The sequence below is a fragment of the Cupressus sempervirens genome, chromosome 6 (genome assembly GCF_028749045.1).
Source record: "Cupressus sempervirens isolate cs-2001-9-10 chromosome 6, ASM2874904v1, whole genome shotgun sequence".
NCBI classification, from domain to species: Eukaryota; Viridiplantae; Streptophyta; class Pinopsida; order Cupressales; family Cupressaceae; genus Cupressus; species Cupressus sempervirens.
In genome coordinates, this window is record NC_143123.1 from 666,888,192 (window position 1) to 666,906,458 (window position 18,267).

Sequence of the window (18,267 nt, forward strand, 5' to 3'; positions counted from 1 at the left end):
TAACCCAAGCATTCAAATGGTTACCGAGCTTTGCAATTTCTACCAAGCTACCAGTTCATGTAAAGAAAAGTTAGTGTTAACCGAGCTATATGATGATTAGTGTCTACCAAGTGCAGTCATGGCAAACATGTAATTCAGTTTATACTGAGTTATATAGTATCTACCGAGTCACCAGTGTAGACCCAAGTTCAAAACTACTCTGAGGTGATTAGTATGAACCGAGCTTCTACTTCTACCAAGTGCATGATGATGCCAAGTAATGATAGTGGACACCAATTATCAAAAATTCACCAAGTCAGTCTTTAGAACTTGAGTATCTACATATGGGTTGTCTTTGTAATATTGGTGTTAACTTGTATGATGGCCGACTTTGTAATTATGTAAATTGGATTGATATATATGTAATGTATTATATCATATCCAAGTGTGAAAATAATGTGAAATAGAAGCATGTGAATATGAATTAGTAGGAGACAAAGTGTATTGTAAGGCCATATCAGAAAAGGAGCAGTAGAGTCATATCTATCATATAAAGGTGATCAATACTTCAAGGAATCTCTATCAAAAATTTAGTTGTAAGTAAGAGATCAACTATTTTATTCTAATAGGTGAATCAATCTAAATCCTTTCACAAGGTAGACTTAACAATCTTTCTTAAATCTCTTAACAGAGTGCATACTTCATTGTATGTTTGTAAAACCTCTAACAAGGTGGACCTAGTAGTCCTAATTGCTCCTAATAGGGAAGATCATCAGAAATGATCATTGTAAGCCTTAACCAGTCAACTTTGTGCTGCAGTATTGAATTTTTATGGGTATCATCCCCACACTAGTTTTACTTCCTATTTGGAAGGTTTTTGGGCCACCAAATTATTGTGTTCAAGTGTTATGAATGTTTTATGTTTTTAGTTTCTCATGCATACAATTAGATAAATAGATGATAACTGGTATATTGCTATAAAGTTCTAAATACGATAAAGTTTTAGAGGTTACTAATTCACCCCTCCCCTCTTATTAAACTAGCATAGTCTTGAATATTTCCAACACACTTGTATAAAGATTCTTAAATATTGATGTGAAACTCTTACCATTACACAGGTTGCAATTCTTTCAATACTCTTGATGCGTCAAGTATAACTTTGATATCTTTTGATATCAAGTATTTTCAATCTTGGAGGACTTTCATTTTTTATACTCTATAATTGTTTTGGTTAGAACTTAGCTAATAAGATTCTATTTTCTATGTTTTTATATAGAACAAGTTTCACAATAGTATTTCTTTGTTTTGTTCTTAGCCTTGGATTCTTCAAAAGACATTGACCATCCTTCCTTAAATTTCACTTTCATTCCCCTTATATGTTGATGATGGAACTATAAGGAAAAATTAGGATCTTACCTAGCCTAAGGCCTATAATTCTTCTAGCATTTTTCCAATATTGACCCACTCTTCCTATAAATTTAATCTTAGTTCAATAAGAATGATAAAAACTCTCTTATTAATTTAAATATTAATAGGATTACAATAGATTTTTTTTATTAAGTTATCTATATATACATATATTTAAATTATGTTCATAATTCATTCCTTGGCTTCCACTAGAAACCTAAGTGGTCCAGTATGAACTTGTAAGACATGTATATGTGATGCAAGTGTCAACTTATTCAAATAAATTATATTTGAGGACCTGTATTATAGACAACAAAAAACTATAATTGTATATATTTTTTTGATAACTTTACTTTATGTCAATTCTACAATTTTTTAGTTGTGAGCCTTAAATTGTCTAAATCATTTTCAAACCCTACTAAATATTATTTGCTAACTTCAAACTTAAACCATAATCTAAGTTCTCAAACTAGATCTAATGTTACAATCCTAACTGAAAACTCAAACACTTATCTATCTAGAAATGGCACCCTTTAATCTAACTCTAACTATAACATGTAAGATTTCAGGTAATTGAAAACTCATTCAACCCTAATTTCTTTAACTCAAACTCTAATGTGATCCAAAACCAAAAAATCAAATGCTTTTTAATCTAAATGAAATCCTAATCAAACCCTAGTCTAACTCATTGAACCATTTAAGTCAAACCTAGGTACTAAACTTTAATTGGATTAAAGTTCTGAAAACTCAAGTTCCCTTTAACTCTAAATCTAACTCTCATATGTATGTGATCATATAAATTTTATTGATATGTACATGTGTTATATATTATCTAGACATGTGATGTATGTGATTACATATATCTTTTAATTTAAATAAAAAATTATGTGTAGCAAACTTAGACAGACATGTGTTTATGTTATAACATATGTATTATATGTATAATTTACAAATTTTATATAAAGTAGCTCCATCAAATGTTTTAGAGAAATAACTTCACATGATCAGCTTGCTCATCATCCTACTACAGCTCCTACCATGGATCATGTTGTGGCTCCTATTGTGGTTCATGTTGTGACACTTGATCCAGTTCCTGTTGCGGCACTTGATGCAATTCTTGTTCTGGCTCCTCATGCAGTTCATTGTGTTGATCATGGTTAGGCTTGTGATGTGTCTTGTGATGGGGATCTTTTTGTGCCTCATCATAGGGCTCATCACGGGGCTCATTTTGCGGCTCTTGGTGTAGTTCCCGTTGGAGGTCCTACACTTGTAGCTCCTACTGGAGGTCCTACACCTATAGATCCTGCTGGAGGTCCTACTGCACCACCTCCATGCATTGATATCAATGCATTATTTTCATTTTTAGAGTAGGAGGTTGCTAGATTATAGTAATCTATATTGTCCTTTGATGATGGTCTATATAGAGACATATGTGCTACTATATGTAGGAGTTTATAGGATTTGACTGCTAGATTTAGCACTCACCATTCATTTACCCCTGACATATTAGCTTCCATATCTAGGGCGCTTAGGATTGAGATTTCAGGAGATGCATCTTTTGATGACATTAAGAGGGTGGGCCCCAAAGATGTCATCAAACAAGATCTCTTTCCATCATATGATGGTGCATAGGGTAGGGTAAGAGGCTACTGAGTCACATGATGCAAAGATCCTATTATTGCTAGGATGAACTATCCTCATTTTTTACGTACACATAGTTGTTATCCTAATAATGGCCAGATACCTCTTTATTTTGCATAGTAGTTGTACACTGAGTTTTTCATAGGGCTCAATGTCAACTACTTAGATATTTTGTATTATTTTAGATAGAAGCATGGTCAGATCACAGATCATGACTAGTATCGCAGTGCACAATGTCTTCCATCTCCAAATGTGAAATAGTTCATTGGATAGAGACTACCTCCAGTGACTCTAGCACATGTGCCTATTGTAGATAGAATTTTCATTTCTTCCCAGAGGGGAGCAATTGATAGTATTGGACACATTGCATCTGTGACTACTAGTATCACATTTGATTCTCTTAGTCATTATATTCACAATCGACAAAGTCGTCCAGGTCAACCATCTTCAAAGGAATCTAGTAGCACTTCAGGAATCTCCTCTGATGATGCATATAGAGTTTTTGGATTACCAATACCAGGCAATGTTCATGCTCTTTCAGGACAACATATGGATATGGATTTAGCATTTTATTTTTTGGAGGATCTATTGCACAATATCAATTATATTTACAATACACAGGGGATGCTAGTTCACTTAGTGATGGACACCATTAGACACCATCAGAGCCCTGTAGTTCCATAGGCACAAACCATGCTAGTGACAATAGATACACATGTGCATAGCTCACAACATTTTGCAATAGGCTCATGACACTCTACAGATGGCTTGGGCATATGAGTTGGAGATGTCAGAATCACAGCTGAGGGCCTTGATAATTTTGGTGAGTAGTTATGAGGGCTCTCTAAGATTAATACTAGTCTGAGCATGGGATTATCATAATACATGGACATGTTATTTAGACCCAACACTAATTCTACACCATTACATAGCATGTTACATAGTCCACTTCACTCATCATTACTAGCAATTGAAGATTGTGGTGCTGAGGGTGGTTCACTACGTGTCAGAGTTTCAATAGATGATGCTAGATTATTAGGATGCACTGATGTTTCAAGCAGTAGAGGTGCATTGATAGATGATATGATGGAGTCTTCTTTAGATGATCCTCCACCTTTAGAGACCCAAGTAAACACACACACACACACACACACACACACACACAAACACACACATTTCATTTAAAAACTATAATAAATCATGTAGGCACAGGTCGCCGACCACATGATTACATCTAGTGTTGGGCTAGGGCATGTACATCAGAGAGACGATTCTATTGAGGCACCTAGTAGTGCCCAAGTATAATTTTTAAATAGTTTGTAAAGTTATTTATGTTTCAAACTAGATATATATGCACTCATATTTAATTTGAACATGTGCACAAACATGTGTGTGTGTGTGTGTGTATCTAAATATTTGCAGGCCTTGGTTGATGTGCCTTAGCCACAGGATGTATAGGAGACTCAATCAAAGGGTCATTCTATTTGTATGCATCTTGAAGGGTCCCTTTAGTAGTAGTAGATTTATATATTAGATGCATGCATTTATATATTGGAGACTTTGTATATATTCTAGAGACTTACATACGCGTGTATTTTAGTACCTTGATGGCACACATACATGTTTCACTATTTATTTGACTAATTAGTACTTCAGTAGTTGGATGGTCACATATATATGATATTTTATATTTTTTTACATGTATACATGTTTATTTGAGACTTACAGTTTGCATATGTATGCATTTTAGTATCTAGTCTATATTAGATGTAGATGTTTATTCTTGAGATGTACATGTATGTGCATTTTTTTTATAAATTTAGTAGAACATTATTCATTAATTAGATTATAGATTTTAAACTTTAGATTTTATTACATGGTCATTATAAAACTTTATTGTGAACATATTTAAACTTTAGTTTTTAGATTTTATTGTGATCATTATAAAATAACCAAATAATCAAATTTGTTAAATCAATTAGTACGAAGTTAGAAGGATACATATTTGTTAAATTAAATTATCAATTTGTAGGGCTAAAGATAAATATTAGTTTATGTGGATAAAAATATGCTCTAGAACTAGGTAAGCCATTACATTATTTTTAAAAACTTATACAAAATATAATATTTAAAAACACATTAATAAACTAATTTAAACTAAGAGTATGACCCTACAATAAACTAACATTAATATATAGTTTTTTAATAAACTAATGATAACTAGAAACTTATGATTGTACAATTTTAAAAACACATTTAATTCAAGATGAAATGAACAATAGTTTGAAAAGAAGTTGATATTTAAAAATTCTAACATATTAAATTATCTTTGATACATATCTATCTAATGATTGTGTAAGTTCCAACTAACTTGTATTGCTATTTATATTAAGTTGTTATTATTAAATTCATCCATGGTAATTAATATTAATAAAATGTATGTACATTTAAAAACACATTAATAAACTAATAAACTAAGAGTTATGACCCTGTACAGTAAACTAACAACTTTACATTAATTCAAATTATTATAAAATAAATCTCAAAGGTCAATTCAACCATGATGTACACTTATAACATGCAATATCTTCTCATGATCTTCATTGTCTAGTCTCTACTTGCGACGTACACACTTAAGTTTGACTGAATGTAGACAAAGCCCGATAGCAATGACCAGGTGGCTATATTGTAAAACCTTGTTGTCAAGTTGATAATCAACAAAGTGTATTCCATGTTGGACTATTTTGTCTTGCTTCAAATATGTTCCCTCTATCATAATAGAACTTGCACCACAAATTTAAATATTTTAAAATTTGATAGACATAAAGTTACCTAGATATATATATATATATATATATATATATATATATATATATATATATATATATATATATATATATATATATATATATATATATATATATATATATATTCATATATATATGTGCACACATGTATGTATAATACCTATGGGGAACAACATTCCATCACTTTCTTCAAGATCATATAAATTTTTCCTCTCTACAGTACATCAAAATAAATAATAACTGACACCTTAATGATTTCCAGGCTCAACAATCACTGCAAAGACATCTCTAGCATAAGAAGTATACATACATGTGTACAACATATATAATACAATTCAAATTGATAATTAAATCACAAGTTGAAATTAACTAACAAGTTGAGATTAATTTTTATGATATTTACCCACTTTTACCAATTTAGAGATATGATTATAATCATCAGAAATCAATGGAATATCATCAAAATTTTCATCATCTTTATCAAATGTATTGGTAACATCAAGTGGTACCAAAATCCATGCACCTGTATATCCACATGTTTGATTGATGCATTCTTAATACTCTTCATCAATGCAACTATCACAAAAACATGAGTATTCTCTTGTCTTCAGTGTCCAATTGCAATTATATGTACTCATGACTGAATGTAAGGAATGTGTCTTTTCTATCCTCTTGCAAACATGCTTGTTTTTTATATTAACACCTGAAAGTTCAATAAATTGAAAATATGGACAAATTAAATTTAAACTTCAATGAATTGAAAGATAAAACTTAACAATAAAATTTTATAACTTAATTTCATAAAATTTAAATAGATGTACACATCCATACCTGTTATCTCCCAAAAGACCCTATATGGTACCTGTCGATTCATTGTTGATGATGTCCTAACCTCATCTAATGCAAAATGTGTCTTACATCATTCAACAACATCATGTGCATCATTTACATGAACTCCCTGATAATTCATTTGATACTTTAATAGAGCACATTTGATGCAAGATCCAACACCATATGTTCACCTTTTCCATGGCCACTCTCGAAGAAATTTCATATGTGTTTTATATTCTCATTGCAATGATATCTACATAATGCATAAAATGGTCTAGATGATTTGAACTGTATAGCACATCCATCAAACCAAACATAATGTTTATCAACATTTATGTCTCTTTCTTTCAAATAAGGAAAGAACATATTGAAGAAATGTTCTACATAGTGAATGCCATGTTCTTTATCATCAATTATATAAAAATGATATTACTTTTTAATTACTTGTGCTTGAACTATACTTTGAACACCATCCAAATCTAATTGTGCATGTCTATAACAAACATGTACCATAATAGTGACCTTCTTAGAAAATAAATAATCCAATTGAATTTCTTTCTGATGAACAAAGGAATAGTTCTCTGCAAAATCAACAACTGATACAATCATTCCAAGTTGGAAATTATCTCTCAAAGTTTGAAACTATTGTTCTTGCCATTTTGCAAAAAATGGGTGATGAATATAAGGTTGAATCAAATTCTTAACTCTGTCCATAAATGTTAGAATAGGTAACTCCTCTTCAACATATTCCAAAATTTTTGTCTCTTTCCCCAACTTTGTTTCATTTGTCACATACTTCTAACTTTTGCAATTCAATTTTTTGTTACATCAATATTTTCAATTTTCAAAGGAAATAGAGCCAATTCACCACATGTTTCACATAATCCTTTGATGCAATTTATTTGACTAGCTAGATCATCTATTTTTTCACATAGAATGGATGATATAAACTCACTTCTCCTACTAGGAGGAGTAGCATGAAAACCATATGTGTCTTCTACAAACTTTCAAAATACTTGATAGTGGAGATCAAACTCAATATGATGACAACAACAACATGTTTCAAACACTTTGTTTGACCTCACAAAGTATGGCTTCAATTTTTCAAACAATGTTTGCCCAACTTTTACATTAAGATGTTCACTAAAAAATGACACATATAACTCATGATGTGTTGTGTCCAACCAATGTTTCATATGATGTTCATATTGACCAAATGCAATCTTATGCCTGATAACATCTCTACTATTTGATGAAGGATGAGTATTATCAATCCAAAATTATATGACTAAATTTTTTGATAACTCTTCAATCCTATCAGAATGAGGTGCTCTACACATGATTTCCCAATTGCCCTCCATAGTACTGTCATCCACAATTAATCTTCTCTTAACATATTCTCTCATTATTTTCTTACTAAAAACCATTTCAGACGAAATTGGAGATATTTGTCTATTTTGGGTCATATTCTTATTTGTAACAAACATCAACATCACTTTTCTTGCCACGGACTTATCTTTAGTTTGAGAGTGTTTTCCTATGTTTCTAAAACCTTGTTTAACATTTTCAATCACATCAGTTTGCATATTAGAAAATCTTCTCTTCTTTGATGTTGTGTCTACACCTAAAAAATTTAGTGCCTCCTACAACTTCTTTTGTGTAAGAAAAAGTGAAAGAGACTAAACTTGTTCTAGTGTTTCAGTGTTATCAAATTTAGTCATAAGTTCTCTTATCTTCTTATTCATTGACCTTTTCTTCGACAAAATTAAGGGTTGAACAATAGCTGCAAGTCTTCTCAATTTATGCACATCCATTTTAAGTTCTCTAATCTTTCTGCACCTTATTCCAATCCTTCTCTAACTTCTATTACTGGAATTTCTATAGGGAGCGATCTTGAGCCTTCTCCAACATTCATTTTTTGAGATTCTGTTGTGAAAGATTTTTACCATTCTCTAATTTCTATTATTTGAACCTTTGTAGAGAGTGATTTTGAACCTTCTTCAACATTCATTATTTCAGATTCCATAGGGAGTGTTCTTGAACTTTCTCCCATATGCACTTCTTCTACTTCTATTGAGCCTTCTTCAAAATTTTCTTCACCTTATTGATTGTCTGCAACAAATTTATAAATAAATCAAATTAGATAAAAAATAAGATTGAAACATAATTAAATTTAAGACCATAAAAAAAAATTTAATATATAAAATTACATACCTTGTTCAATTCAATGATAACGTGCAACATTCTTCTGAAGATTTCGTTGTTCTGCTTCATTAGATCTCTTCCTTGCATATTTGTTTTGCCTTCCTTTCTTGTTTCCCATTATAAAATCATAAAAAAATAATTTTACCCCTTGCCTCAAGATAAATTTCACACAATAACTATATAAACATGTCACCTAGTAGGTTCACATTATTTTAAAAGTAACCTGTCTATTGGTCATGTCAGCATTTTTTTGAATGTTCGTGCGAACATAAACAATGTAACATTTTCAGGTGAATATGTTAAATTGAATTTTTGGTTGTTGGAAAAATTAGGTGTGTATGTTCGCTGCAAACACATGTTCATAGTGAACCCATAAAATATGTTCACTGTGAATACTATGTTCGCAGCGAACATGTCAAATTACAAATTTTTGACCCTCTTTTTCTGGAAAAATAAAATAAAATTGGCTCTTTTGACACCTAAAATTGAAAATGATTGATCTCCTACTATAGAAAATTCCAATTTGTGTGCTTCGAGCAAGCTTTTGAACAATTATAATTAGAATACATATTATATTCATTAAGACTTTCAAATATGAGTTTAACTCAATATAGGTTCATCACCGATTGAACATCAATTGACTTTGACACTTCTGGAAAATTAGTAAATTAGGTCAAATGTTTTTTGAAAAATATCTAGAAAATAGGTTATTGAGTTAGCTTTCTAATAAATAAATAAAAAGATTTATGTTAAATTGAGTTCAAGTTATCTATGTCAAAATGAACGTATGTCTGAATTATGATTGGTGTCACTTCAAAACTTCATAAACTATACAATATTCAACCAAATTGAATCAAACCAAATGCATCCTCTAGATATTGATGTCAAAAATCCAATGCAGAAAGAATTACCTCATTATCTTTTCTATAAAAAAATTAATGTGTGTCAAACGGATTGTCACTCTTTAAAAATATTGAATTTTAACATGTACCACTTTTTAGAGGAGAAAAAAAAATTGACATAAATATTTATTTTTTAAAATTAAAAATATGGTTACAAAGTAGGAACAGAGTACTACGAATCACTAGTTTATGTCATCTCAAAATTATTCATAGTTTTAAAGATATAGTCACTCGAACATGAGGTTTGTTTCAAAAATATTGATTTCAGTGTCAAAATTGGTCAAAAAGTGGAACCCGCTATTGTGAGATCACCCTCAAATGAAACATGAGTTTGAAATGTCAATGTTTGGAGAAATCAAATTTTTTGTTGGATTACAAGTACATCAATTGAAGCATGGCATATTTGTGACCCAATCAAAATACATCAAGGAGATATTCAAGACATTTGGATTAGAAGACTCAAAAGTAGTCAACACACCAATGGTAACAAGACATAAGTTATCAAAGAATGATGAGTTAGCTGAAGTGAATTAGACATTATATAGATCAATGATTGGAAAGTTACAGTATGTTGTACATAGTAGACCAAAAATTGCATTAATTTTTGGAATAGTGGCAAGATTTTTTTCAAATCCAAGAGAAAATCATCTGATGGTAGTAGAGAGAACACTAAGGTACTTAAAAGGAATTGATGACTTTGGTTTGTACTACAAGAGGAGTGAAAAATTTGAGCTAAGAGCCTGCACTGATGCAAATTGTGGAGGCAATATTGAAGACAAAAAATGTACTAGTGGAGGAGCACTTTTCTTGGGAAAAAGACTGATTACTTGGACTAACAAAAAACAAAGTTGTACCTCACAGTCAATAGTAGAAGTTGAATATGTTGCAATTGCTATCAACTACACTAATATTGTATGGATCAAACATTTGTTTCAAGGTATGAAGGAAGAGGTAAATAAGCTTGTGATACTTTATTGTGATAATACAAGTGCCATCAACATATCAAAGAATCCTGTAATGCATGCCAAAACCAAGCATATTGCAATTAAGTATCACTATGTAAGAGAATTGGTGGAAGACAAACAAGTGAGGATGGAATATGTCAGTTCAAAGGAATAGATTTCTGACATCTTTACAAAAGCATTACTCAAAGATTCTTTTGAATGTCTCAGAGGTAAGTTAGGGGTGATACCCCTAGCCAAGGCTACTTAAGTAACATCAAAGACTATCTTGCATCAAATGAATTGATTGTTGAAATATTACACATTGATGTAGAGGATACTTTCTTTAGGATTTTTTCTAAAGTAATTAAAGTGTTGAAGTTTCAAATCAATCACAAGCAAGGTGATAGAGGGAGAAATTGAAAGAACCTATAAAAGATACACTTGCATGTTAAGATGCTGATATAACATGTATTTGGCATTGTTGTCAAAGAGGGAGAAATAGGAAAAATTGATCAACAATTGAGGGAGAAGAATGAAGAAATTGATTAGATTTATGGATAGAGAAAGAAGTAGTTAGATACAAGAATAGTAGAAGATGAGCAATGCATACAGAAGGAGAAAATGTAAGAAGGGCGAAAAGGAAAGAAAAAAGGATACAGTAGCTAAGAGGGAGAAGTTAAAGTAAAGTAGTCTAGATACTAGATCAAGAGAGGGAGATGTGAAAACTGAAGCTTACACAATTTTTTTTTGGCATTTGATTAACTATTTTAACCTAGTTAGCACTTTGATAACATGGTTGAATATTTTGGTTTGATGGTTGATCAATTTGGTTTGCCATCAATGCTAAAGAGGGAGATTATTGGAAATCTAATTGAAAAGATCATTATAAAAAGAAGATTGATTAAAAGAGGGAGATTGTTGTTAAAAGAATCTTTTCAATCATTTTTTTGTCATTGATGTAAAACTTGCTATTTGTAGTAATGACAATTTCTTATAAGATCCAAGTAATGTTACTTAGTTGATTGATGAAGAGGATTTAATCAACAAGATATAACAAGAGCACCTAAAGGAAAGGTTGAGTTATGGTTTTGTAATGAAGTGCAAGGATTAGCTAAGACAATGGTTAAATGATATATTGATAACATACCTAAAGATATAGAGGTTGGTTATGCTTAAAAATTTTGGAGGAATAAGTTGGAACAATGTTAACTGCAATGCTTAAACTAAGTTCATTAGTAAGTGTCGAGCAAGCTAGTTTAAGCCAAGAACATTTTTAGTTAGAGCTGAGAAAATAGAAAATCTAGTGTGTGCCAAGTGATACAGAAAGAACCGAGCATGTTCAGGTGCCAAGAAAAACAATAGGTGTCAAGCATCAAAAAAACTTAGTGAATGCCAAGTGAATCCACAATAGGTGTCGAGCATCAGTAAAATGTAGTTGATGCCGAGTAACACAGTATGTACCAAGCACTAGAATTTCAATAGTGTCGAGCTACTATATTATTGGAAAAGTCAAACATTCACAAAATTTGAGCTGATAAGTTTGTTACCTTGAATTTTGTGAACTAGTTGGAGGACAAGGATGATGAGCTAGTGGCACAAAATTCTTTGTAAACCATTTTTGAGCGAATTCAAGAGGATTCTTCATGTTGTTTCTAGAAGGAACAAAATGTGGGTTGGATTCAATGAATCCTACCTAACCCATTCGAATAGAAATCAAAGGAGTGAAGAATCGACTAGGAAAATAAATTTCCAAACTTCTATTTAAGGAGTCATAGACCAAGTGTCATGCCCAAACTATGAGCGCAAAAACACAAATTTTTTTTTGAATAATGATTAATAATTAAACATGCTCTAAGTTTGAAATGATTGAGATAGAAGTTTTAGTAAAGGTTCTCTCCATTATGTCTTAAGATTATAAACATGAGTACGATTACATCGTTAAGATATTGAAGCTTTTGTTATAAGATTGATATCAATTATAGGATATGTTATTTTATTAACTTACAACAATATGAATCCATTATTTAGATGATAATGTAAATGTATTCGAGTTTAGATTAATTGAAAGTATCTAATCAACATCATAAACTTACTAATTTTAAATTTAATCCACTAACAACTAAATAAATTCTAACTAATTATGAAATTTAAAGCTTCCTAAAAAAAATTAAACAATTAAAACAAATCTTAAAAACTAAACTATCTAAATCTAATATCTATACTTAAATAAATTAAAACTGACTTCTCTTAAATTCATTCAAATTATCAAAACAAGAACTCATTAAAAGATATATCGCATCTACCCATACACCTATATAAACTAAATTTTATTCCAATCGTAATTTTATAAAAATCAAATAAAACATTTCTAATATAATGACCATATGAATTTAAATTAAGATAATAAAAATATTTCATGAAATGTTATCTACAATTTTTAACAATACTTTAACAAAACTAAAACATTATTAGCTATAATTTTAAAGCAATCATTCTAATTATCATTTTAATAAAGTCTATTAATTAACCCATCATTAATTTAAAACTTTATAAAATAGTAAAACAACTAAATTGATTTAAAACTAAACTAACTCCAATTGAATTCTATCTTAATTTTTGATACAAAACTAAGCTAAACTATATTTTAAAATACTAGCTAAATTAAATCTAAACTAAGCCAATTTAACTAATATACAACAATCTAAACTAACTTAATTTAATACTAATAAAATAACTTAACTAAATAACTTAACATATTGTAGTGCCTGCCCCTGGTTCACATTTTGTTATCATTGCTGAACTCTTTTAGAACTAGTTTTATGTTGTTGGTTAGCAGCATTCTTTTGAGATTATCAGATATTGTGCTATGGATTCAGTTTATTATGTGATGAGATTACTTAGACTCTACATTTCATGTATGTATGATGATTATTATATTGCTTTCAATTATTAATGATGATTTGTAAGATGATTTATTATCATATGTGTTTTCTTATGGATACTTACCCCATACTTGCATGTGTATGGTGTGCGTGTTTGCCTTGCATGTTTGCTTTTCTATGGCGTGTCTGATGTGGTTAAGGAAGGGAGTCGTAGTCACCTGCTAGTCGGGATCTACACGATGCACCACTTCCTACCATTGTCTGTTTAGTTTAGTATATATTGTGTTTGTACATGCATAGTTTTTATGCAGGTTGCAGGTACCGGGTATTGACTTTCTTGAATTGCCACGATGAGCATACCCTATCACATTATCTCAATGATAAGAGGGGAGATAAATTCTCAAGTCCAAATCCCAACCCTTCCAATTAGGACAAGTATCTGAGTTGAATACCCACCAAATGTGTCGGATGACATATTTCATGATTTTTAACTCTTTAGATTTATTTTGTATGATTTGTTCTATGATGGGTTTTCATATTTTATCTTGGAGGTCTATAGTGAATTTTCCATTAATTAAGTCTTAATAAATAGATTTAATTAATAAATTATTTATTTGAGAAAATTAATAAAATATCATGATCTTTGATATTTTGATTGTAATTAATTAAATGTGAATTATTGGGGAAAAGGAATTAAATAAAAGAAAACTAGAAATTAAAATTAATAATAATTATAAAATAATAATAAAGTAATAAATAAAATAATAATAATAAAAGTTATAAAAATTAAAATGAAAGTTATAAAATGTAAACAGAAATTATTTAAAAAGTAAATTGGAGTTACAAGCTTGCATTGGAATTAACATGTGTCAACAACACAGGAGTTAGTGCATCAATTAAGCACAAAGTGTCTACAATTCTATGACTCATCAAAAAGAATTGGAAAAGACCTATGCTTAGTTGGTGACACCTTTCAACGGTTTCAAAAAGCATTCCAAAAGTTTCTTGAGAGCTCTTTATATATTCAGGCATTCATAGAAGCTTAGATAGAGCGTGGAGAGCAATTGGGGAATGGAAGCTACAATCTACAAGCTTAAAATAGAAGCTTCAAAGCTTACATGCATGGGAGAAGATTCATATGCTCATATATTTTCTACTTGCTTCTATGCTCCTTCTAGCACTTCTAATCACTTGGAGGATTCGATCGGCTTGGATTCTTGGAAGAATTGCGAATGATGGAGAAGGAAGGGATTTTCTATGGACTTCTGAGGCATGGCAAATTAGCATCAGTGTCCAGGTGCACTCGTGATATTCTCATATTCCCTTTGCACTCTTTCTCTTCCTGTCTTTGTCATATCTATTTTATGTGTCTGAATACTCTCTGTGATTGAATCTACTATTTGAAATTGGAATCTAGATATTTTATTTGGATGAGAAGAAAACAATAGAAAAATCCTAGTTCCAAATGAGAAATAAATTAGATTTTGATCGGGTTTGGGTTCGAATTTATATTAAATTAGAAAGACAAGATTTGGAATTAAAATAGAAATTTTATGGTGAAAATTTGAATAATTAGATGTAATCTTTCTATCAATTATATTTTTAGATGCATATGAACAAACCCTTTTATGGTTAAATTTAGAGAACAATTACCTTTTAAGAAGAAATTTTTAATTGTCATGTCGCTGCCCCTTGGATAGACCCGAACTCAGTTATTCATAACTTTTTATCGGAATTGAATTTATTCGATCGCTCCAGTCAAAATTGACACAACTTGGCCCTCTCCAACATATTTAAATTTCAGCCCAATCTAATGGTTCATTTAGGAGATATGACTATCGTACTGAGACTATTTTATTCAAGGACAGATATTTTTCCATTTCCCATAATCAAGAGTTCTTTATGCTTAAACTTCACAAAAATAATATATCAAAGCATGGAATGAATTAAGATATTATTGCAATCTTCTCTTATTAAAATCTTATTAATATGCATTAGTTTTATATGGTTTATTATCTAATCTAATTAAATCAAATTTAATTAAGATTAATTAATAGTAGAAGAAGTGTAATTAATTATTAGTCAATTTAAGTAAATGGATGAGAGAAAATTAAAAGAAAAGAGATTTTAATATAGTTTATATAGTGAACTTTTTATAATGTATATTGGATACTATTTAATATATATTAAATAATTTTAGAGTTGTTTAATGAAGATGATAATGTTAAGAATTTGAAGATTATTCATGTTAAAATCTACAATGAGTCTTATTGGTTTGTGATAGGGATCTCTTTCAAACAACGTTTATATAGACAAAATATTATTAGAACAATTATAAAATGGAGTCTAATGGTTGATTTTAATATTGATTAAATAATTGTAAGATGATAATTTATATTATGTTGATTTAAATTTAGAAACTCTGAATGATATTGGATTAAGACTGAATTATTATGTTATTGGTTAATACGTTTGAATACCTTAATGGAGTTAAGAGTTAGCCAAATATTAACTAATGAGTTTATGGAAGGATTCTATAGATCGAGTATGTATAGTTTGAGGAGTTTATTATTTATTAATATTTGTAAGGACTAGCAAACTATTAATAAATAATGGTTTAAATAGATATCAACAAATTTGATTAGAGTTAATCTAGTGGAGATTATTTATTGGTTGAAGTTTGGTAAAAGATAATAATTTTTGGAGTTGGATTATAATTAATTTTTAATCAATTGATATTCATTGAGTTGATATTATAACTATGATATTAATAATTAAGTTTTGCGATAGAGTCTTATTTGAAAAGATTAATGATAATACGAATTTGTTAAGAGAATGTTGGTTTTCTTTGAAAGATGACGAATATGGTCATTTAAGATTTTCAATAATTATTATTGAATTATTAATATGATCTTTTGAGTATTGAATTATAGTTGACATTTATCATACAGAATTATAGTTAGTTATTAGTCAACTGATATTAATTGGAACATTGCTATGATTATGTAAGTATTAATTAAATCAATCAATGAGAGTTAATTAGATTTAATTAACAATTAAGTTAAGTAATGAAGATTTAATTGATATAATTCTTTTAATAAGATTGTAGAAATATTGATATCAAGTTTATAGGTCTTATTCTTATGACTTGAATGATGACCTTAGATATTTAATGGTGAAGACTTAGTAATATTTAATTAAGGACTATTAGAATATGGACCTATGTTAATTGATTGATGTAATTGATCATTTTAATAAAGTTATAATCTCTTATTCAAAGAATGATAATTGGTCCTCTTATAATATAACGAATAATGATCCTAAAAAAGTTGAAAGGTTAATCAATTAGAATATGGATCATGGTTAAATATAAAAGAAAATTTAATTAAGGACAATGATGATCAGTTTAGTGAATATTTATCCTTAAGTTATTCTTAAAATGTAATTCTTAATAATGGAAGAATAATGCTATCGAGAAACAATTGGGTTGACTTGTAGGTCAAATGATGAAACTTAAAACACTTGAAGTATACTTGCAAATAGAAAATTGGAGACCCTTACACATTATTCAACTATGTGAATTTAGTAAACCAAAACATGTGTTTGCATCGTGTATTCTATATGCTTCTTGTTTTGAGTTTTGGGTTGACTAGTGTTGACCAGTCCTAGGATGTTACCAGAGGCTCGGGGGTTATGAGATGTGATGGCATGTTGATCTTATTTGGTCCTGATCTTTATAAGCCCAACCATGATTATGTGATCGTATGCTCTATGAAATATTTGTATTTGTTCTTCAGCCTTCATGTGTGAAGCTGAGATGTATATATATCTGAGATGCTTGAGCTAATCATTTTTTAGTCATCGATCAGTTATCCTTGGATTACTTTCTAGTCATCGTGATGGGACTGAAATATAGATTTATTTCTTGATGATGTCATGTTGTGACATGTTTGACTCAACCATTTTGGAGTTTTCGATTAGTATGATTTTGAGATATTCTTGGTTGCTTGTTGAGAACAATTTATCTTGAGATATATTTTGGTTATTGAGAACCAATTGATACTTATGATTATCAGTGATGCCTTCAGTTGCAAATAGAGAACTATTGTGGTCATGATTTTCTATGGATGCTTTTTCAGATGCTCATGGAGATTTGATGATTCTTATCTTGGAGATTTGATGATTCTTATTATGGATATTTGATGCTCTTATGCATATTTGATAATTTTATTATGGATTATCTTTTATGATTTTGAGATTTATGATTCCATGAGCTTAGGGTAGGTAATCTACTTGTAGTGTCGGGAAGTGGCTTGCAATGGGGGCCAGGGCCCTAAGTGGCTGCCAGGGTAACTCATTGTAAGTTTGGTTAATAAGTGATAACATTTACACATTAAATGGGGATTAAATGAACCTAAAAAGATAATTTTTGATGTTCTTGCATATGCCTTGAGTGCTTGTATAGGCTAGGATGAGAGTAGTGAGAACGCATGGTTGCGATCATGCATTCTGTAGTATGCCTCATTAGTATGAGAGGATACTAGTGGCCGCATGAGATCAGTATGGACCCATGGAGTTTAGCTAACTGCTAGGGTAACTTGTACGTGATAATTGCGATGACACTTTCCCGCTTGCAGAGTAGGTTTCCTACATGTCTTTGTGTGCCTCT